A 27,001-nucleotide genomic window follows, 5' to 3' on the forward strand; every position below is an offset into this window, starting at 1 on the left:
ATATCATAATCATATTTTGATGTTACTTTATATGCATTGGTGAAAGACATAATCTAAGGCTTGTTGATGATAGGTTTCATTCCTCATCAATATGGTTGTGCCTATAATGAATGAAGAATGTGACTTGGGCATAATACAAGATAAAAGTTTTTATTTTCAAAAGAAAGTGAGAGAAGTAAGGGGAGAGACTAGGGCAATATATGAAGATACTATAAATTTTATGGAGGGAGTGGCAACTTTGTTGGGTTGAGTACTGCAAGATTCAATAGATGTTGATATTGTTGACCAAATATATTGAAGGTGCAATCATCCCAACCCATTATGTATATGCATCATTTCAACTATATACGAGAGAGAGAGAGAGAGAGAGAGAGAGAGAGAGAGAGAGAGAGAGAGAGAGAGAGAGAGAGAGAGAGAGAGAGAGAGAGAGAGAGAGAGAGAGAGTGTGTGTGTGTGTGTGAGTGAGTGAGTGAGTGAGTGAGTGAGTGAGTGAGTGAGTGAGTGAGTGATGTGTGTGTGTGTGTGTGTGTGTGTGTGTGTGTGTGTGTGTGTGTGTGTGTGTGTGTGTGTGTGTGTGTGTGTGTGTGTGTGTGTGTGTGTGTGTGTGTAGATGAATTAGGGGCATGAGGCATAATACTTAGTGTCACATTGACCTAAGTTTAAAATGTGTGAAGGACACTTGTAAAGGTATCATTTGGAATAATACAACTTTTCATTTCACCTCCTCAAGCTTCCCTCCTATCCTTTCAAAGCTTGTTGTGGGAGAGATGGCTCGTAGCCATCTCTCTCTTCTTTCTTGGTCTTTCTCTCTTGTCCTTTCATGGTTGCTAGCCATCTCTCTCTTCTTTCCCTCTTGTCCTTTCATGGCTGCCAGCCATCTCTCTCTTCTTTGCTAAGCTTTCTCTCTCCTTTGCACTCTCTTTGTCTCTCATGTTCAGTCCTCCTCTCTTTTTTCTCTCTTCTCTCAAGTCCCTTCACTACATGTGGTATCAACAAAAGTCTTTGATCCATTTTTCTTTCCTCTTCTTTATATTTAGTTTCATTTTTACTCAGGAAAATTCTATTTCAAACAACTACTACAGGTACAAAACATGGACTATGACTAGCAAGACATCCACAATTGGAAGACTCCGTATTTGAAAGTTTCACATGAGAATAGGAAAAATTTGGTAGCAAGAAGGTCCTCTTAGTAGGTGGTCACTTAATTTTAGGCATTTTTTATAGTTATTTTGAAGAAGGAGCCTTTATTGGAGTTAGGGAAGACTTAAGTTAAGGTTACTTTTGAAGACATACCTTTCCTTTCCTCTTTTCAAGCTCTCCTTAAAGTTTTCATGGAGTCTCTAGCCGTGGATCTCCACATTTCTATTTAGCCTTCAACCTTAAGAAACAATGAACTCTATAGTGACTCTCCTTTCTTCTTAAGCTTTATAACAAGCATCATTCTAATAGTGTTTCAAGCATCCACATGAGTAGCCAAGTCAACCTACAAGGCAATTTTTGGCTTCATACAACAGCAATGTGCTCCATCCACACCTTGATCTTTAGGAGGCTTCTTAGCCTTGTCAAGATGAGTACCACTTGTGGAGGTATGCAATCATAACTATACATCACACATTTAACAAAGATTGCACTAAATTAAGCATCAATAAGGTCCATAAATTAGTCACCTGGTCATTCTCTTGATGCTTGGATGGTCTTCTATGCCTATACTACCCTTTGGCAAGGGTCAATAGCAATAATAGAGCATTCCTCTCAGATCTTCTTAACTTTTACCTTTGGAAAACCAACCTATGGACAAACATGGATAATGGCATTCTATGCCAACATTGTCAAGAGTATTTGGTACACTTCAAAGTATGAGCCTAGTCTTACAATTATTGGAGGTGTTAGAGAATATGCAAGGCTAAAAATTTAGGATCCATTGAAGTTCAATGCTAGACCAAGTCGGTCAAGGTTGGACAATTCAAGTTAGCTATATGTGATTTAGAAGGTTTAGCTAGTCAAGCATACGAATGTTATCTAGTTGTTTTATTGAGTTTTTTGCAAGCATTAAATGGCTCAAAGTTCTACTTGGAGAATCAATTCCACAATGTGTTAGAAAGTATGACTCAAAAGAACTTCTATTAATGTGTTCATTTTTGTCATTTAGCTAGTTGTGTGTGGATCCAACTGCAAAAGATTGTGCTATCTCTATATGAGAAGAAGAATGCAAAAATTTCTACTACTTGGGCTCGATGGATGCAAGTGGGCATTCCTACATGATGCTAGACATTCCCTACCATGAGCTTTTAATGCTATACTTGCATCTTTATAGAGATTATGTTAGAAGTGACAAGTGATATCTCTTTACCAAAATATGATGTTTGAAGTGACAAGGTGTGAGGTGTCTGCCAACCTCAATCCAATGCACACCTTTTAGTAGTCCATCAATATGTTTTCCAAAATGACACGGCTCAATACTCCCTTAGAGTATCACGGGTTTGTCACTTAGGCCCTATTGAGTCTACATCCCAATGGAAGAGTTCTAGCCAAACCCACTAGGATCGACTTGAATTTTTGGGTTCCTAAAATCAGATGGGTCTCCTAACAGCCAGCTAGTGTCAGTAATTTCGAGTTCCCACTTCCTACAGGATTACTCGAACATTGCCCTACCATAGGGGCACATAATACTTGCATATTTTGACAAGATGTCTTTTGTAGAGTAAGCAATGAATTAAAATAATAATGTTGTAGCTAATTCTCTTAATACGGCTGAAGATATCAGCCCCAAATGAGCCCAAATATCTTTCGGAATTCACCTCTGATGATAGCATAAACGTCCCCTAACATGGTGTCGATGTGTTTGGTGTCGAAAGTCTACCACGGGGGTAAGAGACAGCAAGGTGAAGGGAGATTTAGGGAGAGGAGTAGACAGAAGAGAAGGAGTTTGAAGAAATTGAATGCGTAGAAGAATACTCCCGGGAAGAAATAGAAAATGAAGAAGAATACTAACAAAGATGAAGCTTGTCAATTTATTACTGCATTATGAGAAGATAAAACTCTAATAAACAAAAACATGTATAAAATAATACCTTCCTCTATGCTGCTCAAATTGCCACTAATGCTCCCATTGGCTCCAAAAGGGGGGTAAAATAATAGCTACCTGGCCAGAATTCAACCAGATCACTCCTTCTTCATCTCCCCCTTCTTCGGAGTGTTATTCAGTGCTTGAAAACAACGATCATGTGTCGCACGATTTTGTCAATCTCTATTTCTACATAAAATCCTCTCAAATTGGTTGAAAGCTACATGCTTTCTTTTACATATCATCCTAATCTAGAAGTTGTCTACAATTTTATGGATTTTTACAAGAGATAATATCTAAAATATCAAAAATTGGCTAAAACTTGTCCAAAAATCTAATATTTTTGAACTATGGACACTAACACTAATGTCTAAAATGGCATTGGCTCTCTAAATCTATAAGAAAGCTGCGTAGAGTTTTTCACACGATGTGTGCATAGCGGCACAACAACATTGTTAAGCAAGTTACGAAGTTCCCATTTAGGGCTAACTTACCCAACATAAGAGAATTTTCTTTAGTTGGTACTTAGAAAAATCATATTTGGCAATAAATATATCGAGTTATTTTACTAATCTCGATTGCGCATAACGTCCTTTACTCATTTCGTGCAATAACCTCTTGTAACTATTTCCATCATGATTCTACGAATTATTATATTGATTAATCTATCTACAAATCATAGGTAGTAGTTAATCGTTTGTGCATGTATTAATACACTCTCTAGATGAAATTGACATCTCCTATAAGTGTAGAGGCTGAGTATAGAGGTGCTGCTGTTGTAGCATGTGAGGTAGTATGGCTGCAAAAGTTATTGGCTGATTTAGATGTGCAAGTGGAAGGTCTAGTTGTCATTTATTGTGACAACATGAGCAGTATACAGTTGGCTAGGAACCCTGTGTTCCATGCCAGGACAAAACATATTGAGGTACACTACCACTTTGTGAGAGAGAAGGTACTAGCAGGTGAGATTGACTTGGTGTATGTCAGCACACAGGATCAGATAGCTGACATCTTCACGAATTCAAGTTAGGAGAGCGTGAGAGCAGCTTGCCGAGTTGAAGACCGAGACAGGGGGAGACTGAGTTAATTCGTTTCCTCTCTAACCCCCTCTCTAATTCCCTCTCTCGTAGCTGCTTGGGATCTTCCCTCTCTCTCTCTCTCTTTCTATTTTTCCCCCTCTCTAGCTCCCTCTCACAGCCTCTTGGGGGGGTACCCTTCTACCTCCCTCTCTTTTCCTCCCTTTTGCTCTATACTCCTAAGAAGGGCCTCTCCCCTCTTGCTCAAACGTCTCTCAACTGCTCCCCATGCCTCTTATTTATAGCTAAATTAGAGAAGAAGGGTTGTGGCTAAGAAGAAGAGCTCTTTATGGAGGGGATCTTTGCAAAATCAGCAATCTGAAGCTTCCAATATGCAATCCGATGTTCAAATTCTAAATTTGATTATTTCATTGGCTTCGAAAGGGGGGTAAAACCCTAGGATACTTGATCAGAAATCTTCCAAATCACTCCTTCTTCTCCCCATTTGGAGTGTTGTTTGCTGCTTGTAAACTGTGATCACAACATGCATGATTTTTCCAATCCTTCTTTTTGTATTAAATCTCCAAAACTGGCAAAAAAAGCCACTTAGTTTTTTTACATGACACCTTATTCTAGAAGTTTCCATAGCTTTTTAGAATATTTACAATAAAACATATCCAAAATATTAAAAATATGCTAGTTTTGTCCAAAATTCTAGTATTTTTGGACCATCCATACTATAGACACTGGCACTAATGACTAATATGGTTCATAACTCTTGTTCACATGGTAACTTCTGTGATGAGTGGCTACAGTCCTTGTCAATCCGGAAAAAATGTCGAGTTACGATCCTTGGGTTTTTTTTTTTTGCTCAAGATCTTCTCTATTTAATGTTTATAGAGTTCTTCGAGTCCATTTTGCGAGAATTCATGAAGATTTTAAATCAAAGTTGGGATATCACACAAGGCTCTCTTGCTACAGTAAGCTCAAGCTCTTCTTTGAGCTAGGTTGTGTGTGGATCCAACTGCATAAGATTGTGCTATCTCTATATCAAAAGAAGAATGTGAAAATTGGCTAGCAACAAATCTTTACAATGTTGAAAGCCAACTACTACCTGGGCATACAAGTATAACTAGCAATCAGTGACATGAAGATAAGAGATAGAGCAATCTTCTCTTCCATCACATTACTCTTACATCTTGAAATTTGTTGACTTGCATATGGAAATGTTGCCAAAGAAAGGAATGCAATTTTCTTTGGGATGCTTTTTCTTGCTTTACTTAGCAATGCTTTTGTTAGTATTCATTTGCTACACTTGTAGAGATAAGACTTTCTACACACTTTAGCTAATCATGCTTTTGCCAACCACCACCATTGGATCTTTCCCCATATAGAGTTTGGAGATCATGCAAGAAGATAAGACTATTTCAATGCCCTTTAACCAAGCTATTCTTGTGGTTCTATAGAGGAGAAACCTGTTTTTAAATGTAGGCACAACTTTCCACCACCTATTGCATCTTGTGCAATACTTTCTTACAAATAAAGGAAAAGATTTGTGCTAAAAAAGGTGAGTTTAAGGTTGCTAGGTTTCATCCGAGAAAAAAGAGGGAATGGATGGTTGTGGCTAAAGCTCGATGAACCTTTGGAAGTTAATAAAGAGGAAAATTCTACAAAGAAACTAGTGAATAAAGCACAAGACTAGATCACAAATATAATCTCAAATCACCATAATTAGGCTTATCTAATACAGTTTAGCTTCTAGATCTTGGAATTATGATTGACTAAGAAGAATTGAAGGGCCATCTGTGTACTTCTTGCTGTCCAATATAGTTGATGGAAGAGTACAGAAGTAGAAATCGGTGATTTCTCAAGAGTCTAGATCCTCAACCATAAAGCTACTTATAAAATTATTTGTTGGTGCTACAATCAAGTTGTCAAGGCCTTCATTGAATTGAGTGTTTCCATCTCAAGAATGAGGGAGAGGGCCTTTACACTAGGTATAGGAGCATACATAGGTATACTCATATCAAATTGCTAGCTACAAATCTAATTCAACTTGTGACTTATCTATGGACCATGCATTTGCAGGTTGTTGGGTAAGTTGATCGATGCTATTAGCTATTACATAGTCAACCCTTTAGAAAATCAAGCTCATTCACTTCGTGTAAAGACATGAGTAGCTTATTTTTAAAAATCATCAAGAGAGAGTTCCAAACAATCAGTTCCACACTTACTAGTATATTTGTCTAGAGAAATTACTTGATCAATTTTGTCATACTAGCTTGTTGGTGGAACAAATGATTTTATCTATATCAATACTGTATACATCAATTTCTAAAGCATTTGGTTGGGTAGCAAGGAACTTACTCTTACTCATGGAATCATTAGCATTAATAGTTGGGAAAAGCAAGGATCCATTGGCTTGCATCTGATCACAAATCTACAATTTGACAAGCTATGATAATATTCATCAAGTTGATTGATTTTTTTGCCTTTTTATGTCCAAGGACCAGATGCCCAAGGCATTTACTATCTTGCCAACTATTGTGGTCCATGGAGGATGCACATTTATCAAGGCAATGGAAGCTCTAGAGAAAGAGATGGATGCAAAACACAACTTCTAATAATTCTGATATTGTCTTCCATTACTATGGGAGAATAATCATACTACATCCCGCTATTTTGATAAGAACGATGACATTTGTAGTGGAAATTTGCAGCAAGGAAATTATACATCATCTTTGAGATAGAATGATGACAAAAATGAGCATTTCTTTGTCATGCAGCATATGATGAATGTTGTTATATGAAAGGGGACATGTGATGATGTATGGTACATTAATTCAAGTATATCTAATCATATGATCAACCATGCTAAATGGTTTGGAGAGATGCAAGATTTACAAAGTCTAGGTTATGTAGATGTGGGTAGTGACTTGTGTCATCCGATTTCATATATTGGAATAGTTCCTTTATCCTTGCATGATGGGTAGACAAAGTGTTTGTTAGAAATTTTACATGTGCCATCCATCACACAAAGAATTTGGTATTTGTTGGTCAAAAAATAGAGCAAGTGCTGCAGGATAGATTTAATGTGAAGGGTTGTTTTGTTGAAAACTTCAATAATAAGTGCAAGCTGGTTGCATGTTTACTTTGGATGTTGGAGATCTTGCTATAAATAATGTTGTGTATGTTAAATGTAAAAGTGTGATTGCAGACATTGAAATATGGCACAAACATATTGGAAATGCAAATCTAAAAATACTAAAATTAATGTAATACATGCCAATTTGGGAAGCAAGCAAGGCAACCATTTTCACATGATAGAGATTTAAATAAGAACATACTTGATGTTGTACACATAGATGTTTGGGAACCTACCAAGAATATATCCCTTGGTGGTAGTAATTATTTTGTTACATTCATTGATAATTGCTCTAAGAAACTTTGGGTATATTTTATGAAGGAAAAGAGTGAACTATTGGTGCACTTCAAAACTTTTAACCTATATGGTAGCCTAGAGGCACCCACATGTAACTATCAAGCTACTCGCTACTAGGGCATATAGTAGCATTGTGTTACCTAACCAAATAGTAGCGTAATGGCACCCGCAAGCATCTGTTAAGTTGCTAGCTACCAAGCCCATAACTATCAAGCTAGTAGCAACTAAGTTGGTAATTATCATGGTGGTAGCATCCAAGCTAGTAGAAAATAAGCTACTAGAATCCAAGGTGGTAGAGTAACTAAGCTCATAGTTACCATGATAGTGCAATCTAAGATAGTGAAAACTAAGCTAGTAGCATCCAAGCTATGTAGATAGCAACTATCTTAGTGGAAAGTATATTAGGAGTTTGTGAAATGTAGCCATATAGCTACACATATTCTACAAGATCCCACACTCCAATCTATTTTGTACTCCAATCCACTCTTGAGCATGTTAGCAAAAATTAGCATAGAGATAAGAGCTAAGCCTTGTTCTATCCTCCTCTTGTTTTCCATCACCATAAAGATGATGCACTAATATTTTAGCATCAATCTACTTCAAAATTACCTACTTACAATCCAAATATATGAGCTTATGCATAGGTGGGTGGTGGTACACCCAAGGACCCCCATCCACCATAATGAAGGTTCCAATGTGTCCACACATCTAGGTTTTGTAACAACAATTTCAATTGGGTCATGTCCAACTTAAGGAAGGGTATGTATATATACATACACACAAAGACCAAGCACCAAAGTCATGATATTTCAAAGCCGTCTTGGGTAAATCTCTACACAAATATTTGGAGATGATAGTATACATCAACATATCAAAGTTGTAAGAATATAATATTTGTCATATTTTTGAGATGATAACCTTGTGTCTCCAATTTGAAGGTCAATTACTAATTTGGTAAATATACTTGATACATTTTGAAGGGAAGCTTGCCCTTTTTTTCAATTCTTAATGTGGAGGGAATTAGGCAAGCAATGAATGCTCATATTAACAAATTCAATAGATATTGATATAAAATGCCCACTTTCAAGAAAAAGAATGAGTTCCTAAATAGATCAAACTATAGAGGGACACCTACATATATTGAAAAGATGGAGACATGGCATTAACAAAGAAATATAGAAGGGTTATGAACATTGATTAGAAGTTGGCCATCATAGAAGCGAAAGGTATGTGTGAACGTTCAAGGATATTGTACCTCCTAGATGAGGCTAACATTTTGCAAAAATTGTACTAAAAAATGCAAGTTATAAAATGCACCAAAGAGGGGAGCAAATAGACCACAGAGTATGTTTACATTAGGGGAGATTTGGATTCACATTTGGGCCTTGTAAGAATTGCCATATGATCTTCCTATTAAAAAGAAGGGTCTCACAAATAACTATATCCATTGTAACTCAAATTTATATTATGTAGCATATCATTGGAAATATCTTGAGGAGAGGATTCTAATAGACCAACCTTTGACAAATTCGAGTTTATATGCTCAAGTTATGGCGTCTTGACCAAAAAGTAACCTCACAAGTTTTGTAACGATAGCCTCATCCCCATTTGTCCTAATAGAATATTCCCTAGAATTCCAATTAAGAGCTTAAAAGGCCCAAAATATTGAGATGTCGAGCTCTACATGAGCTATGACTATGCTTCTTGGTGATGTGGTTGGATATTATTCACTGGCATGTTAGGTAATTGAGATGAGGCTACACCGATGCTTCTATAGCTAGACTACACCCATGTAGTCCATACTTGGTTATGGCGCATTCATTATGCTACACCTTCTTTCCTTAATAGCGTGTTCACACTTAGTGACCACGTGTACATACATTATGGCACTTTCAGATTAGTATTCTATCATGTTATAGACTTAGTTTTTTTTAAATGGAAGAAGAAAAAGAAGATTTCAACCCTATCTCTGTGTGTGCTCAAGTCTCCATTGCTTTTGTGTGTGTGCTATTAGGTTCTTCACCTCTCTCCCCTCTTGTCTATTTTTATGGTATCAAAGCCATCCCACGGATGCAAAGAGCTTGATTAAAGGATGAGACAAAGGCATTGGAGCATGAAAACAAGAAAGAAAGCAATGTGTTTGAAACTCTTCACCTTGCTTGATTTACCTTGGGTTATAGCTATAGGAGGCTCTTGAGGTTAGCAGGACTACAATCTTCGATTGTAATGAAACTTGGTAAGTAAGAAGAACAGAGTATATGTTGCAAGTAAGCCCTTCAAAGCTTTCCCACTGTGATCCTTGGCATCTAAGGTCATTTCGGCCTCCGTTCTAGACCTGCAAGTGGTCCAATAGTACTTTTTGAGTGTACTGCAATTTTAGCTATATCAGCCATTTATAGGTGGACATGTTATAGATTTCAAAATTTGTAAGATTTTGGGTGTTTGCTAGGTTGTAGACATAGAAGGCATCTAGATATAGATTGCCAATTATAGTTATTATTGTGTAATTTGTGAAAAAGGCTATGTGTTTACTTGTGGTGTACCTGGTATCAACTTGCTTGCAAATTGTGATTTTTTGCAAGTTGTTTGTTTTGTTAAAATGTCTGACAACTTCAATCAGATTATTAGTGAGAAGCTTGATAAGAACAATTATCCTACATGGAAGTTCAAAATGATAAATTTCTTGAAGGGAAAAGGCATTTGGAATTACATCGAAGAAGACATGGCAATAATAACTCAAGTTCCTGCATGAAATGCTACTACAAGTAAATGCTAAGAAAGATTGGGAGCAGACATAGAGTAAAGCCATATGTTGGCTATTTGTTTGAATCATAGATAGCATGATGTGCTATTTGCAAGAATTTCAAACCCTTGCTATTGCATGGAAGAATTTGGTAAGGTTATTTGAAGTAAACACAAAGGCCAAAAAGCTACAACTCAAGTCAAAGTTAAACCAAGTGAAAAGAGGAAACCTATCCATTAATGAGTATGCCTTGAAGATTAAGAGTATTATAGAATCTCTTGGATCTATCAGTGTGGTAGTTGATGATGATGATGATGTGCATGCATGCTTAGATGGCCTTAGAGGTGAATACAAGAGCTTCAAGTCATCTATGAGCTCACATCAAGTAAGTAGCATCAAGTAATGAAATAGCAAGTATGTAGTCATCTAAGCTATACTCCAAGGCATTTATCTCTTGTATCTAATATTGGAATTAGGAACAATGTTGCAATCATCTGAAGATTTGGCATTATCTTGTGTGTTTTCTTTGCCTTTTTCACATCTATCATTGCTTATCTTATAGCATTGTGCAGTCTTATATGACCCTACTACCTACAATAATGGCAAGTAAGAGAGAACTTAGGACCATGGGACTTACTACATGATTGCCCATCAGGCTTAGACTTGCCCCTATTGGGCGGTTAGTCCCTATCATGATTATTATCCCCATTACCACCATGTTTACCTCTCACTGTAAGTGCATGAGAAGTATGGGCTACGCCAATATTCTTCCTATTGACTTATTCTCTGACCAAAGTATCCTCTACACCCTTGAGCTTGAGGCCATTATCATGAGGGCTTACACTCATAGTAGTGTGGAATGTATCCCAAGACTTAGGTAGTGTGAGAAGGAAGAAAATAGACTTAATATTCTAAGGCCATGCGAAGTAAGCTAACTAAATATGGAATGAAACTCATTGAAGTGAGAAGGCATATATGCCCCTTTTTTCATATGAAGGTCCATGATTTTCTTAAGCCAATACAACTATGTGGCAAGACTCTTCTTATTATAGAGATCACAAACCTTTTTCCATAATGCATAAGCACCACTCTACCTACTTTGACAATGACAAAATAATGGTAGACTTACATAGCTCATTAAGCTCTTCCCAATCATCTACATCATAAAGTTTTAGCTTTATGCCCTTTCAATCTATACAAGCATTCAATCTTGACTAAAAGTGTTATATACATATTAAATATCAAAGCACAAATATGGTCAAACTTCTAGTCTATCAAATATTGAAGTTTGTTGTGTATAGCCACACGGGGCCTCATGCAAACTTCTAGAATTGCTATGTATAGCCATACAAGCCTCATGCCATATAGTGCATGATGATTGTGCATTCAATGCTTTGTCCCCCTGTGACATGAAAGTATTTTGAGAAGTTGGTTGTAAGAAGCTCCAATGCTCTTGTTAAGAACAAGTGCAAAGTGAAGTGTCCATGGTCCCATTTTTCTAGTGTGGTGCAAGCTTTAGGGTTCAACAACATTTACCTCCTCCTTGTTCTGCTTAGCTCTCTCAATCTAGTTTGTTTCAATTTATACAACCATTCAATCAATCAACAAAGCTATACATATATTGAAAGTCAAAGTAAGAACATGGTCCAAACTTCTAGTAGATGTCAAATATCAAAGTTTATTCAATTATCAAAACACAAATGCAATAACAACACATGGAACAAAGTTTAAAACCTAGCTAATTTGTGTAGACTTATAGTTTCTAATGAAAATGCATAACATATTGATGCCAGGAGGCATATTCCACGGTGGATTCCGTGATTATATTTATTTGGTAGGGCTTTACACAAGGTGGATTCCTTGTGTGAGAAGTTGATGGGGATGCTTGTCCTTTTCCGGCGTCAAATTAATTGAATGTGCACATGGGTGATTCCATAACGGGTGATTTTGTAAAATACATATTAAATTACTGGACGTTTACGAGTTTAGAGTGCGCACTCGAATGAAATTAAGGCTAGGACAAAGTTCTAACCTATTTAATTATTTTGTAGCTGAAGACTGCTAAGTATTCACCTTTGTTAGCTTTTATTTAATTATTTTCTAACAATTGTGAATGCTTCAGTTTGATGTGTAGAGAAGGTGGTGGTGGCGTTGGGTAGCACAAGGTGATGACGTGAATCCAAATGCCTAGAAGAATTACTATTTTTGATGGGCACATGCCTTATTACTAAAGGCGTGGCACCAATATTTATTCAAGCACGCTTATTTATTAAAGTGCTTGATAAAATATTTATTATTTTGTATGCACATAGGTGCTCGACTAAATATTTCATTACTCGATTTTTGCATTTGTGCACAACCCGAATTTTGCATGCCCAAATGCCTTGCTTTATATTTGGGCAAAAGAAAACGCAAAAGTAAAAGCATGCTATTTGTAAAGTGGGCTATTTTTAAGCTTAAAGATAAATAAATCTATAAATACATGCCTTGTGAAGTACTCACACAAGGCATGGGGGAAGATTGCACCCAATTTGTCTTTTTATCTCATGTCGTGCAAATTCTCTTTTACTTTTATGAAGGTTTTGTAGAGTTCTTTGTTCTTGGGGATCTTCAGGCATTCACTACGCATGCATACAACATCTGATCTGCGTAGCAGTGGTTTCAGAGCGAAGATGAGATCAAGAGCTTCCAATCGCTTATCATCTCACGTGAAGGCAAAGCTCTTGGAACAAATGGGTTCTACAGGCATCTCGCGACGAACTAATAATACAGGTGTGTTCTTGGCAGTGAAGAACCCCCTGCTGTACCCTTTGATCACGAAGGACCTTTCCCAGGAGAGGCGGAGGACCACTCGGGAAGTCTCCTCTTCAAGTCATTTTTTCTCAGAGATAAAGCAATTCATGATTAATGCAAAGCTAAGCTTAATGCTTAAGCTTAGAGAGCTTAAGCTCTAGGCTCTCTAAAAACTTCACGAATTATGGCAGAAGCATGTACTCACGGGCATCGATTTGATCAACAACGTGCCACCATCCTGCGATGAATAAATGAATTACTTAAGCTTTTTCTTTAAAGCTTTAAGTTATTAAAGCTTAATCTAAGGCTTAAAGTTCAATTATCAATCTCTTACCTAGTGAGTGTTCATACAGTGGTACTCTCGAACCAATTTTGAAGTTCCAGCAAGCCCCTGTTCCTACCTGTAACTTGACTGAGTGGATTTACAGCAAGTAGGCTGTCACACATAGTTTATGCGTAAGACTATTTTGCTTGGAAGAAGACCGTTATCAATCACAGTACATGAGAAAAGCAAGATCGTAAAAGCAAAGGCATCCTAATAACCAAAGCAAGTTCGTGGTGAGCTTCTTCACACGTGACTAGAAGACGAGCAACGAATCTTCAATCAAATTCAGGATGTTGGATCATAATATGGACGATTTTATGGGGAAGGCAATTTGCCAGAGCCGACTATGGAGCAAAAATTGGATCTAATCATGATGCAGCTTCAAGAAGAGCGAAGGGCACATCAAAACTTACAAGCACAATTGACTACACTTCAACAATCCACTCTCGATCAAGGCGGAGTGCAACTTGAAGATGTTATATCAATGTACTATTGATATGACACTCGATGCACATACTCTTAGGAAAGAGGCCAAGATAAGTAAAATAAATTTTAAATTCCGCACTTTTAATGGGCAACGTGATGGCAAAATTATTATTGCTTTCATTAGTCAGTTTGACGACAATTTTCATGAAGAGCAATATACTGAAAAAGATAAACTTAAATGCATCACTAACCATCTAGCAGACAAAGCATCATTATGGTGGACCATTGTCCACGAGAGTGTTGATTGTCCCTCTACTTGGGAAGTCATTCAAAAGAAATTTTTGCAGAATTTCCTTCCACATTCCATGAGAAAGCTATCAAACAGTGGGATCTCCTACAACAAAGAGATCATGAATCCATCAGGCAATACACTAAATATTTTTGGAGTGCCCTACTTCAACTTTGAATGCTTGAAGATGTTCCTGAAGGTGACCCACAAGCATAAGTATATGTCCGGTTTTTGTAATGTGCCCGCCTATCGATTGTCCAGGCACGTTTTTTAGCGGTCCATCGAGAGACGAGTCTAAGGGATGCCGCCCGGCACTCCCATGGAATGTCACGTGGTTTGTTGCCTAGGGTTTTCTGAGTCCGCCTTGAAACAGAATGTCCACGGATGAACCCACTAGGATAGACCTGAAATTTGGGTTCCTAGTAGACAAGGTCTCCTGATAGCATTCTAGCATCGGGTTCTAGACATCCTACTTTACCCAGAGATACCCAAATCAAAGTTGACCCATACTGCACTTGGTTTAAAGAGAATGGGAAACGAGAGGGATGCACTGCTCGACCTCTTTGATTGTAGACATAGTCCCATTCCGATCCCCTAAAATGGCATGAATCGCGGTTCTAACCTAACAATTTCTAAAGGCCAAACGTCACTAAAATCTTATGAGAAGCCTCCTAGTTTTCCGGGACCACCCTATCACAGGACGAACCCATCAGGGATTCCGCTCATCCGCTTCCCTTGATAGCTTTAGTTTTCTAATTAGGTCCTACCACATTTATGTGTGACACTTAAATCAGCTTCCTCAATTAAGCCTTTTAGGGAACAGGATTCGTTCACGTAATTTATGTCATAGACACGAATATAGAGAAAGCTGTCTTTTGACAAACAAGTTCCTTAATTTATCTCATTTATCTCAAGTCAATCTTTGTTTCCTGCCCATACAGGAGAATTATGTATCCCTTTTGTCCAACAAAAGTCCCAGTCCAAATCACATGGCACCATAATTTCCATCCTTTATCTAGAATAGGATCTTGCAACGCCTAAGGCATTGGGCTCACGGCAATCGACAACTCTGTTCCGGTCTAGACAAGGGGTGTCCAGAGCTCCACTGACCCCAAGAGACCTAGAAATGAGACAACTTCCGTGTTGGCCTTTCCAACCACTCGACCTTCCGCCTGTGAATTGAGCAGTGACCTCTCGGGGTAATCTGCGGTGCGATCTTGGAGATGATCCACTGTGCAAAATATCCTTCCTTAATTAATCCACTTAGGAATCAAATAAGATCAAGGCGATCATCCTAATATCATTTTCCAAGGAAACATTCATTTATTTCCCCATGGCTACTTGTCATTACTGACCCTTGCCATGCATTTTACCATCAAATACAAGCACTTGGAATAATTATCCAAATCACATCCAACAATCAATTTAATGCAAAAGCATTTAGGATGTTATTTGATCAATCATAAAAAACAAAGGTATCCTTTTCCAACCACTATAGGAATAGTCGTGCATCCATTAATTTGGAAATACAATACTTATGACCAAAACCACAGTTGGGTTGGCAGTGGTGCCCTCGCCCGAGGCTTTGTCGTGGTTTGTGGGATTGCCACACCTGCACTCGACATTCTTCGCTTGGGGGCCATTCCCGATCTTCCTTGCTTTAGGTGTAATTCCCGTAGGAATTTTCAACAGCCTCTTGAGTAGAAGAGGAGGAAAAACTTGCAATATATGGATTAAGTTTGTGGGAAAGGCAGTAAAACTCGGGGAAGAAGGAAGAGGAAACGTGTGTGGCCACCCTCCTCTAAGGAGGGGAAGAGGGAGGAACCTTTTAAAAGGTTCTCTGCTTCTCTTTATATATATATATATATATATATATATATATATATATATATATATATATATATATATATATATCTCTCTCTCTCTCTCTCTCTCTCTGTCTCTCTCTCTCTTCTTCTTCTTCTTCTTCTTCTCTTCTTCTCCCTCTCTCTCTCCCTCTTCTTCTTCTTCTTCTTGTTCTTCTTCTTCTCTCTCTCTCTCCCTCTCTATCAACCTCTCCCTCTCTTTCTCTAGCATGCCGTGGCCCCTTCTAAGGCTTCCTATATGTCCTTCTTTTATTAAGATTGGGGGGGTGTGATGGAGGTCCTCTCCTCCTTGCCTTCCATTTGGGTGGCCAGATTGGCTTGCCATCATGCCAATGTTAAGTTGGCAAAAGGGATAACGGGAAGGGGAGGGAGGTGGCACACGTGTGCCCCTCCTTCCCATCATCATCGTCGTCTTTGTCTTTATCGATGCCTTTGTCATAGTCGCCTTCTCATCATTTTCTTCCTCCATCCTCGGTGTTGTCACCATCTCCTGCCACATCGTGCTGACGGCGCTGTCTTTTGCAGTTCCCCCTCCACGTGCCAGATTGGCGATGTGGATAGGGGGAAAATGTTTTTCCCATTAAATTGGATTTAAAAGGGGGGGTTCCCTACATAGATCGGGCAGGGGATATTATAGTTTACTTGGTCACTTCTATGTAGAAGTGAATATGTTCAAGCCAAAGACTTTGAAGGATGCGATTTTTTTAGCGCATGGTACAGAGGATAAAATTAGTGGATGAGAAAAGTGACCACAAATAATTTTCGATTAATGGTAACTTTGGTACAAAGAAATTCAATTCTAACTTCCAAAGATTCAATCAAAATCTCTTTGCTCATTCTTCTTTTCGTAAACCCTGGACTCGACCTCCTGCTTTAAATGCCTTGGCGTCACAAATACAACCCTAACATAGATTATTCCACACATTCCATGAAAATTCATTTTAATGGAAACCAAATCACATTACATGGAATGCACATCTTTGATCATTTTCCACTGCTTAGTCACACACAAGCTAAACGTGCATTGAGAAAAGATAGTAAATCATATTTAGTATGGGTGAATGAAATTGAAGTTAAGGAAAATCAGATGCATCCTAGGCATGCACAATTTCTTTCACAATTAAAAGATTATTTTGCTACTGATTTATCACTTGGTTTACCATCTACATGTCTTGAAGACCATAAAATAGATTTAATCCCAAGTTCTCAACCACCATGTAAGGCACCTTATAGACACAATCAGATTGAATAAAAAGAAATCCAAGCACAAGTTGAGAAAATGTTGAATTGAGGACTCATTAAGGCCAGTAGTTCTCCTTTTGGTGCACCTGTACTATTAGTTAAGAAGAAAAATAATACCCATAGGATGTGCATTGACTATCGTGCACTAAACAAAATCACTATTAAGAATAGATATCTGATCCCTAGGGTAGACGACCTCATAGATAAACTACAAGAGGCCACTGTTTTTAGCAAGATAGATCTCAAATCTAGATATCATCAAGTACACTTGGATAGACCTGTCATTTTTAAGATTGCATTTAGAACTCAGTTTGGTCATTATGAATTTCTTATCATGCCTTTTGGTTTTACCTATGCACCAGCTACATTCAGCTGTATGATGAATCGTATATTTTTGAAGTATCGGAATTATGTGATTGTTTTCTTTGATGATATATTGTTTTTCAATAAGGATGAGAATGAGCATTGTGAACATCTATCTTCAGTTTTCAAATTGTTGAAAGAGAATCAATTGTATGCTAACCCTGACAAGAGTGAATTTTTCCAAACCCAGATTGAATACTTAGGTCACAATGTTTCTTCTTATGGTATTCGCATTGATCCTAACAAGATAGATGTAATTTTGAATTGGCCAATCCCTAAAAGTGTGCATGAGTTACATTCTTTTTTAGGTCTTACCAGCTTTTATAGAAAATTTGTGTGAAAATTTACATTGCTTGCATTGCCTTTGACGAAATTGTTAAAGAAAGGTGTTGTGTATGGTAACTAGTAAAAGTCTTTTGATTTGTTGAAACATGCTTTAACACATGTACTTGTCTTGCAATTACCCGATTTTAATCGGCCATTCTTCCTAGTAGTCACTAATGCTAGCGGATTAGGAATAGGAGCTGTTCTCATGCAAGATTCACATCCCATAGCCTATTCTAGTTGCAAACTTAAACCTTCTGAGTTGAAGTATCCTGCCTATGATAAATGATTGTTAGTTGTAGTTCAAGACTTACATCAATGGAAACACTATTTGATGGGATCCAAATTTATGATTAAAACTAACCAGCAAAGTATCAAACATCTCCTTAGTCAGCCACACAAATTTTTGACCGTCATATTAAATGGGCTACTTTCATTCAAATTTTTCATCCACTTATCTGATATCAGCTAGGAAAAGAAAATGTGGTTGCCAATGCATTGAGTAGAAGACCAAGTATCCATAATATTTTCGTTCTATCCTTTGATTCCCTTACTCCTATGAAGGATACCCTAGTTTTCAAGTTGATTGGAACAAATTAGTTGCTAATAACTGGATTCCAATTGATTCTTTGTCTTATTCTGATGGATTTATGTTTTATGAGAAAAGATTGTGTGTCACTATTCAATTTAGATCATTTGTGTTGCACAAAATTCATTGTCCTCCATATCAAGGTCATAGAGACATTATTTTCACTTTAAGAACATTGATTGAAGATTTTTACTGGCCGCAAATGGAATTCTATGTTTCTAACTTTGTTTGTGAGTGTTTAATTTGCCAAAGAGTTAAGCGACACCATTGCAAGCAATATGGTTTGTTAATGCCTTTACCAATTCCTAACCATCCATGGGAACATATTTCAATGGATTTTATAATTGGTTTGCCTAATACACAAGCTAATCATGATATGATTTGGACTATAGTAGATTGATTTAGTAAACAAATATATTTTCTACCATACAAGAAAACATTAACTACATCTCAAGCTGCATAATTATTTTTGAAGACTATTTCACTAATCATGGTTTGCCAAAAGTTATTATTTTTTATCAGAATTCTAGATTTTGTAATAATGTTTGGACTACTTTGTTTGCTAATTTGGGTACTAAGATTGATTTCTCATTTGTATTCCATCTTGAAACCAATGGGCAAATGAAAGCTACTAATAGTACCATTCTAGATCTTTTGCGTACATTCATAATTTCAAAACCACAAATATAGGACACACATTAACATCTACTTCAATTTGTATACAATAATACATCACATATAGCTACTCATAAAGCACCTTTTAAAATCATTTATGGATATAGATTGCCTCTACCTGTCACATCATTGTCGAACAAAGTTAAAGCTGTTGATGATACTGCTAATACTCATGCTACTATTTTTGCTCAAGTTAAAGACATGATTGCGAAAGCCCAACAATCATACACTAAACAAGCTAATAAGAAAAGACAAGCCAAAAGTTTCAATGTTGGTGATTATGTTTGGTTACACATTGAAAAGAGAAGATTGCAAAGTGTTGAGAAATATGTTGTTCTTAAAATAACACTTAGGTTTTATGGACCTTTCAAAATAATTCACAATATCAATGAAAATGCATTTAAATTAGAACTACCCAAATATTGGAAGATCCATAATACTTTTCATATAAGTTTGTTACGACCTTTTAGAGGCCAATTACATGTCCATCATGTTTATGAAAATCCTCCTTTGTTAGAAGAAGAAACTGAAATCCTTGAACTTGAAACTATTCTAAACATTGAATTTATAACCACTAGAACTGGCCGTAGATATTCTAGATATTTGGTTAAGTTTAAAAATCATCATGTTAAAGAGGCCCAATGGATGCACACCTGCGACCTAAGTACTTATCTCTCACTGCTCACTCCACATTGAGCTAATAGCAATTGAAGACAATTGCTATCCCACCCCGGGGGAAGGTATATTCCACGGTGGATTCCATGATTATATTTATTTTTCAGGGCTCGTACACAAGGTGGATTCCTTGTGCGAGAAGTTGATGGGGATGCCTGTCCTTTTTGGGTGTCAGATTAATTGAATGTGCACGTGGGGGCCATCCGTCAATTGTGAAAGCCTTGGCCAAAGCATGTAATGGATAAATCAGAGAGTGGCCTAAGTTATTTTCTTATGCCTTATGGATTGATTGCACTACTCACAATGTGACTACAAGATATATACCAGCCAAGTTGATATATGGACAGAAGCCACTCATGTCTACAGAGACTTGCACACTTACTTGAAGTGCTTTACCGTGGCAGCAAGAAGTAATGACTAGAGAGAATCTTTTAGCTCTTCGTATTTGTCAATTTGGAGAGGAGATCTAAAGATATTGAAAGAGTAGTACAGAAGCTCAAAAGAGACTAGAATTCGCAACAAAGACCGCTTTGAGAGTGGACACTGATTGAGACCTAAAGAGATTTAGGAGGGAGATTGGGTATTGTTCTATGATATTAGTCTAGACAATCAGTATAGTACTATTCGGAAGGTTTTGAGAGGATGGTTTGGGCCTTATTTAGTGCAGCATGTCCATGACAATGCTACATATTCCTTGACAAAGCTTGATGGCATGGCCTTGCGGATTTCGATTGCAGGGAAGAGAATCAAATTATTCAAGAGAAGAGATTATGCAACCTATGTAGTTAAGGAGTTGGATGATGAGATTTATGATGGACTTGAGCCAGGAGATGATGAAGATGGAGATGTGGATATTGCAAATGCTTTTACAGAAGATGACGAGATTACAGTGATCATCAAGCTTGGCAATGAGATGAGGATAAGTAGCTGTGGCCCATCCAGAGGATGTGCACGTTTGGAGGGGGTAGATGTCGTGGCATTGTGCATCCACCGCTGCAAGCATTACAGCGAAGTTTTTTTGCCAAGAATTTGAATACATTAGTCAGCATCATTAGGAATTTATTTTCCATTGTGTGTGTCTTTTTTTTTTCATTTGCATGATGTATGAGCACATGTAGTTAAGCTAGGCATAATTTCTTCATTGCATTCATAATTTTTTGTGTGGAAGGATCGTTTGAATGATTGCATTACAAGGTTTTTTTAAATTTGCAAATCATATGAATGATTCAGCACAAAATTATTTTTCAAAGAATATTTTTTTGATAGGGCACATTGCAAGAATAGGTTCATATAAAGAGAATATCTATTTTGAAGATTCCAAGGATGAGTATTCCATGCAAGAGAACAAGGATGAGTTTCCCATCTCACCTTAAAAGAATGTTCACAGTAGTACAAGTGCAAGGTTTCTACTTTACTTTTGTTAAAGAGGCTCTATGAAATATTCAAGAAAGGCTTCTTGTCATTCCTCCAAAATATGTGGAGTCTTATAATCGTCATACGTGTGAAGGATCTTGGGTGTTGGCTTTAGCTTATCACAAGCAACTGCCAAACTATCAAACATGCCAGTCGGTGACTTACACAATGTGGACCGACGATCGACAATCGATTGAGGCAGATCTTTCTTTTGTTGGAATTGTGGTTGAAGCATTCTTCACATGACCTTGTGATGTTTATAGGAAATCAAGCTTTGATTGCTTGCCATGCTGCATCTCAAGTACACATATTGTCAAATGTTGTATTGATATTAACTTCACAAGACATCCTACCCTATAAAGATAGAGAAGTCCTAACTTAATCTATGAGCTATAGCTAGGGAGAGTTTCACCATGTTTCAATGAACTAGAGCCTTGCACTAGTGAGTCATTCCATTTATCAAGGTTTATTTGCATTTTTTCTAATAAAAATGAGCTTGTATTTACAACCCTTAAATTGGTTGGGTGTACAACATTGGTGTGTGGAGATGACACAAATGATGTTGGAGCCTTAAAGCAATACCATGAAGGTGTTGCACTGCTAATTTTACTGCAAAGCATGCCTTAGTGTAACTACTATTAACATTATTCTTCCTTGGGCTGAACTGTCTTACAAGGGCATTATGGAATGGAATTATGTAAAGATAGCAATGGAAAAAGCTTTCATATCCATAAGTTGTTTTTGAAGGCTCATAATGGCATGAATGGCAACATGGCTGATGTAATTATTGATGTGATATCACAAGCTTTTTTTGGAGAGAAAATGACCGAGCTTTTACGAACCGCGAGCTCCAAATTGAGAAGAGAAAGCACGGCCAATGAGTATAAAAAGGAAGCGACAATAGTAGCTTTGACATTGACTTCCAATTCAACTTCTTGAGATTGACGATTCGCACTTGATTGGAGGGTGGAGCGACGACGAGGAAGAAACCTTCCTAGCTGTCTGCCTGTGGACGTGGAGGAGGCGCTATGATCGTCTTCTTCAACGATGGAATTAATGTCTAATTCTTGATTCGGCCACCTACTCCTCTTCGACAATGAGAAGATATATGCTGGAGAATAAGTGCCTCATTCAAGCCACGTTGAGGCCTCTTCTGTAGCAGCACAAAGTCAGTTACCCTCCGACTTCTCCATCGACTATTGATGATCAATGAACGAATATTGCCGATTTGGATTAACGTCGAATAAGGATCCGCGAGTCTTTTATTTAGAGTCTGAAGCTCTAAAGCTGCTTGCAAAAATATGGAGAAATCGATGTCAGCTGCTACAGAATTGTAATGCTGACTTTACCGAGTTTTGATGTGTTTCAAGTTGGCAAGTGGACGAATCTCATGACAACGACAGAAATATTAGTGAAGAAGCATAGGAGGCCTAGGCTATCGTCCTTTGGAGGTGGTAAAACTACATATCATCGATTACAGTGTGAAGAGATTGATTATTAGGAAGTGATAATGGTTATGTGTCTCTGTATTATAGACAGAGTAGAAGATAGGGACCTGATTTCTTTTTCTCAAGGAAATATGAAAATTTCTCGAGCTTGAATTCTAATTGTATAAATCTAATCTTTTCTACATAAAGCACCCCTATCCACATGTGCATCTCTAGTTCTCCACTCTTCAAACCTTTTTTTTGCAGCTTTACAAAGTGCCATTGCCAAAGTTTTTCTAACCACATGAGGTGTTGACATCTTAATCAGAATGGAATCTTCAAGGAGTTGCATGCATTAACAGTGGGATTGCCTTTCATGACCTACTCAAGTCATGCTTATCTTGCCCTACTCCTTGTAAATCTTTTTATATCTGGATAAGTGGCACTTGCCTTATTGAAGACCTCGCCTTCTTTGAAAACCGCCATCGAATTTTGGAGAAAAGGCTTGAGGATGAGCTTTAAGTTCCTCGCCTGCATCGAAGTTTTTGTCATCGCAAGTCGCTATGAAGATTGGCTTAAGTTGAGCTTAAAGCTTCTCACCTACTTTTAAAGATTGTCACTAAGTTCCATGAAGTGACTTCCAAGTTGAGATTCATGCTTCTCGCCTTCCTTGAAAACCTTCCATCATCTTCATTTCTATTAAGATGGGCTACAAATTCTCTCTCGTGAAGTTGTGTTTTTGGTTCTTTCCATTCTCTTTGGGAAAAGGGATGTCCTAGCCCATCATCCCTTTGGCTAGGTGGTGCCTCTCTTTAGCTCTCTTAGTGAGGATTGGAGGTTGGGTGGGTAAGAGGCAACCCATTCATCTTTTCAGCCCTCATTTTTCAAGTTTTTCTATGCGAGGTTTTATTTTCAGATTTGATTCTCTTTTTAACCTTTGATCCTTTCCTCTTTCAAAATACTAGAAACTCTATTTTATTATAGATACACAGAAGTATTGTAGCTAGGGATGGTAGCTTCTTGAAGACCACACAAGCTATGGCAGGATGCTTGGACAAATCTAGAGGCAAGGGGACAAAAATGGTAGCTCGTTTTCAACCCTAATCAAATTTTAGAGATAAACTTGCCAAGAAGAACTCCTAGGAGTTAGTGACAATCTAAAAATCTGTTACTTTTTGAAAGGAGGTGTTCTCTCTCTATTCTTGCAAGCTTTTTCTCAAACAGCAAAATGGAGGACAACCTTCCAACTTCTCTCTTGCTCTTTGTGCTCAAGATTTTCCTACACAACCTTGGGGCAAGCATCCCATAGACCTTGTTAAGCACATAGACTACCATATCTGCCATTTTAAAATAGAGATTTGGGCCACGAGATTTTTTTTTTTTTGCTTCACAAGGTTTATCTATAAGAGCTTCACACAAGGCTTCAAGCTCAAGAAAATGAGGCACTCAACAAGGTGAGAAGCAAAGCTAGACTGGTAGCAAGATCTATGGTCCACCAACCATTGGGGATTTAGATGTCTTGGAGCTGTCGAATGTTAACAAGACTGATGTCTGATTTGGGTGCTAGCCCAATAGAGGGCTGAGACGTTGAACTTCCAACTTGTGAAGTCACTAGAACTACTAAGAGATTTTTATGAACCCTTGGAGTTTCTCTATGGTCAATTCTATATTGTAGTATCTTGTATATATTACATAGGGATCTATTAAATTCTTTACTTAAAAAAATAAACTTATAGTAAGGGATTTATAAATCACATAAGCCTTAAGAATTTTTTACAAAATAGGTTACATAGGGATACATAAAACATGCCTTGAATGCACGTGATTCCTAGGGTTTATACATAGTAACTTACCCGAGCCACTCTCTTTGAACCTTCAGGCTGATCATTGTCTCTTTTCTTCTTCTCTTTAACAAGCACTTTAAATCCTTGAGATTTCACTATACAAGCATAGATGGAAAAGACATCAACTTGATCATTCCATCCAGTCCCTTTTCTTTGAAATTTCCTCCACCATATCTTCGACAGTCGGTCTTGGAGATGGTCTAACAACCACAACAGGAATAGGCATAGGCATAGGTATAGACACATGATGAGAAATAGGAGAAGTAGTGGATGGTGCAACAACAAGAGAAGTAGGAGAGGTCATGGTAGGTGAAGACATTGCTAATGGTGATTGCATGCAATTTTGCAAGCGAGCCTTCTATCTCCGTCTCTTTGTAAGTGTAGAGACCTCATCGACAACATCCTGCCGATTCATCGTCAATCCCATAGGCTACGTACGATCTTTAAGAAGCTCTTCCAACTCATCCTGAAGTGCAAAATCCACTGCTTGCAAGAATAACTCCACTTTCTCTGAGTTTACAGATCTTTGCTCCAATGTATCCAACTGATTATATCGCTCTTCAAACTTCCGTGACAACTCAGAAGCAACAAGAGCTTTGTTGGTTTGATAGACCCACTCTCTGAATGTCTTCCACATAGCAATACTATAATCCTCAAAAAAACATTTATCTTTGAGTGCTTTCTTGAAAACATTCCAGTTAGGGTCTTGTACAAGCAAATCTGTCACTCTAATCCACAAAGTAGGCATGGCAAGTTGTAAGAATTAATTACTCAAATTGATCGGAACTCCGAAGAAGCGCATCTAACTTTCAAAGGCTTTCATATAGGCTGAAACATTTCGACCATCAAATAATTTGTGCTCACTAACCACAGCCTCAATCACCTTGGTCGCACAATGCGAATACTCTTGTTTTTTATGCAATAGTCATTGTTGATCCAATTGTTGTTGATGTAATTGCTGCTGTTGCTACATAGATAACTGCATCTACTAATTCTACATCATAATGGCTGAAGAAAGATTTTGTAATAATATCTTCATCTCATCAGTGAAAAAGGAAGAAGCGGTCGATGAAGAAGATGGATTATTCAAAGAGTCTGCCATCTCGATGATCAGAAGCAACACTTTCACATCGCGTTCACTAGATGTCGCACGAAATTTATGCAGGAGTTCGTGAAAGTCACTTACCGCAGGGATGCTTTGTGATGGGAGAACTCAACATAAAATAATTATCCAAAATAATTTTTAGATTCATGGCGAATGAGAAAACAAATTCTTGATTAAAGATGTAGACAAGATACAGGTTCAAAAGACTTTCTTGATATGATCAAAGGATCTCGGGGAAGACAAGATCGAAATCTCAAATTGAAAGAGAAGAGAAGAAGGTGGAATGCTAGGTTTTAAGAAAAGAATTTCAAGGAAGGTGAGGAGCACTAAGCTCGAACTCAAAAACCACTCCATGGATCTTGATGATGATCTTCAAAGTAGGCAAGAAGCTTAAAGCTCACAACTCAAGCCACCTTCATAAGCGACATAACAGAAACTTCAATGTAAGTGAGGGATACAAAGTTCAACCTCAAGCCTCTCTCGTGAATTTGATGGCGATCTTCGAACATGAGAGTAGACTCAAAAGCCTCTCATACGTGGTCTTCATGGAGAGATCAAGGAGAGTGAGTGTTAAACTCCTCATACACCTCCTCTTATATAATTTTCAACACACCCTCACACGTTGATATGCTTTTAGCTTTTTTTTTAAAAGCTTAAGGCTTTTAATGCCTTGGCTTTTCTATCTTCCACGTTTCCAGCTTTAAAGCATTACGTTTTTAAAAAAATCAAAAGCTTATCTATTTCGTCATGCTGGGACAGACATATCATCGACATCAAATTTGCACATTCTATGCCACACTCACCATGCCATGATTATGCCATTTTGTGTTTTAATGTTGTTAATAACAGCAATCTTACATCGAGCAAAATCCTCGTCATCATAGTGCTTTGTCATGTTGTCAACCTTCCTATAGAAGATATCGTTATGTCACCATTATTGCCTTGCTTTAATAATCATCAATCGCCATTTCATAAATAGATTGTCTGCATTTCAAATATTCGACCTCATGTCCTAAATTGACAAATGTAACATCCTTGCAATTATACATAATCCTTGGATCATTTTCAACGATAGTCATCTTGTTCGTATGCCGCCAGTAAAACCAGCATATTTAGAGAAGGATCTTGTCTCAATGGCAACCTCTCTAGAACCAGGAATCTCAAAGATGGATCTTGGGTTGCCATCTGACATATAAATGGCATAATCAGAGTTATACACGAGCCATTCTTTTTATTTTGCAAAGTCCATCAACTCTATCAACTATTACCACAGGCTGCCATTTTTCTTGCAACTCGACACTATCACATTGCGTGTGTTTCAATACACCATCCCCTTCCCATCGTAATCCAAATTATTTGTTACAAACATCTACATGACTAT

The sequence above is a fragment of the Lygodium microphyllum genome, chromosome 5 (assembly GCF_053477565.2).
Source record: "Lygodium microphyllum isolate KBCC chromosome 5, Lygodium_microphyllum_v1.1.10, whole genome shotgun sequence".
Classification (NCBI taxonomy): Eukaryota; Viridiplantae; Streptophyta; class Polypodiopsida; order Schizaeales; family Lygodiaceae; genus Lygodium; species Lygodium microphyllum.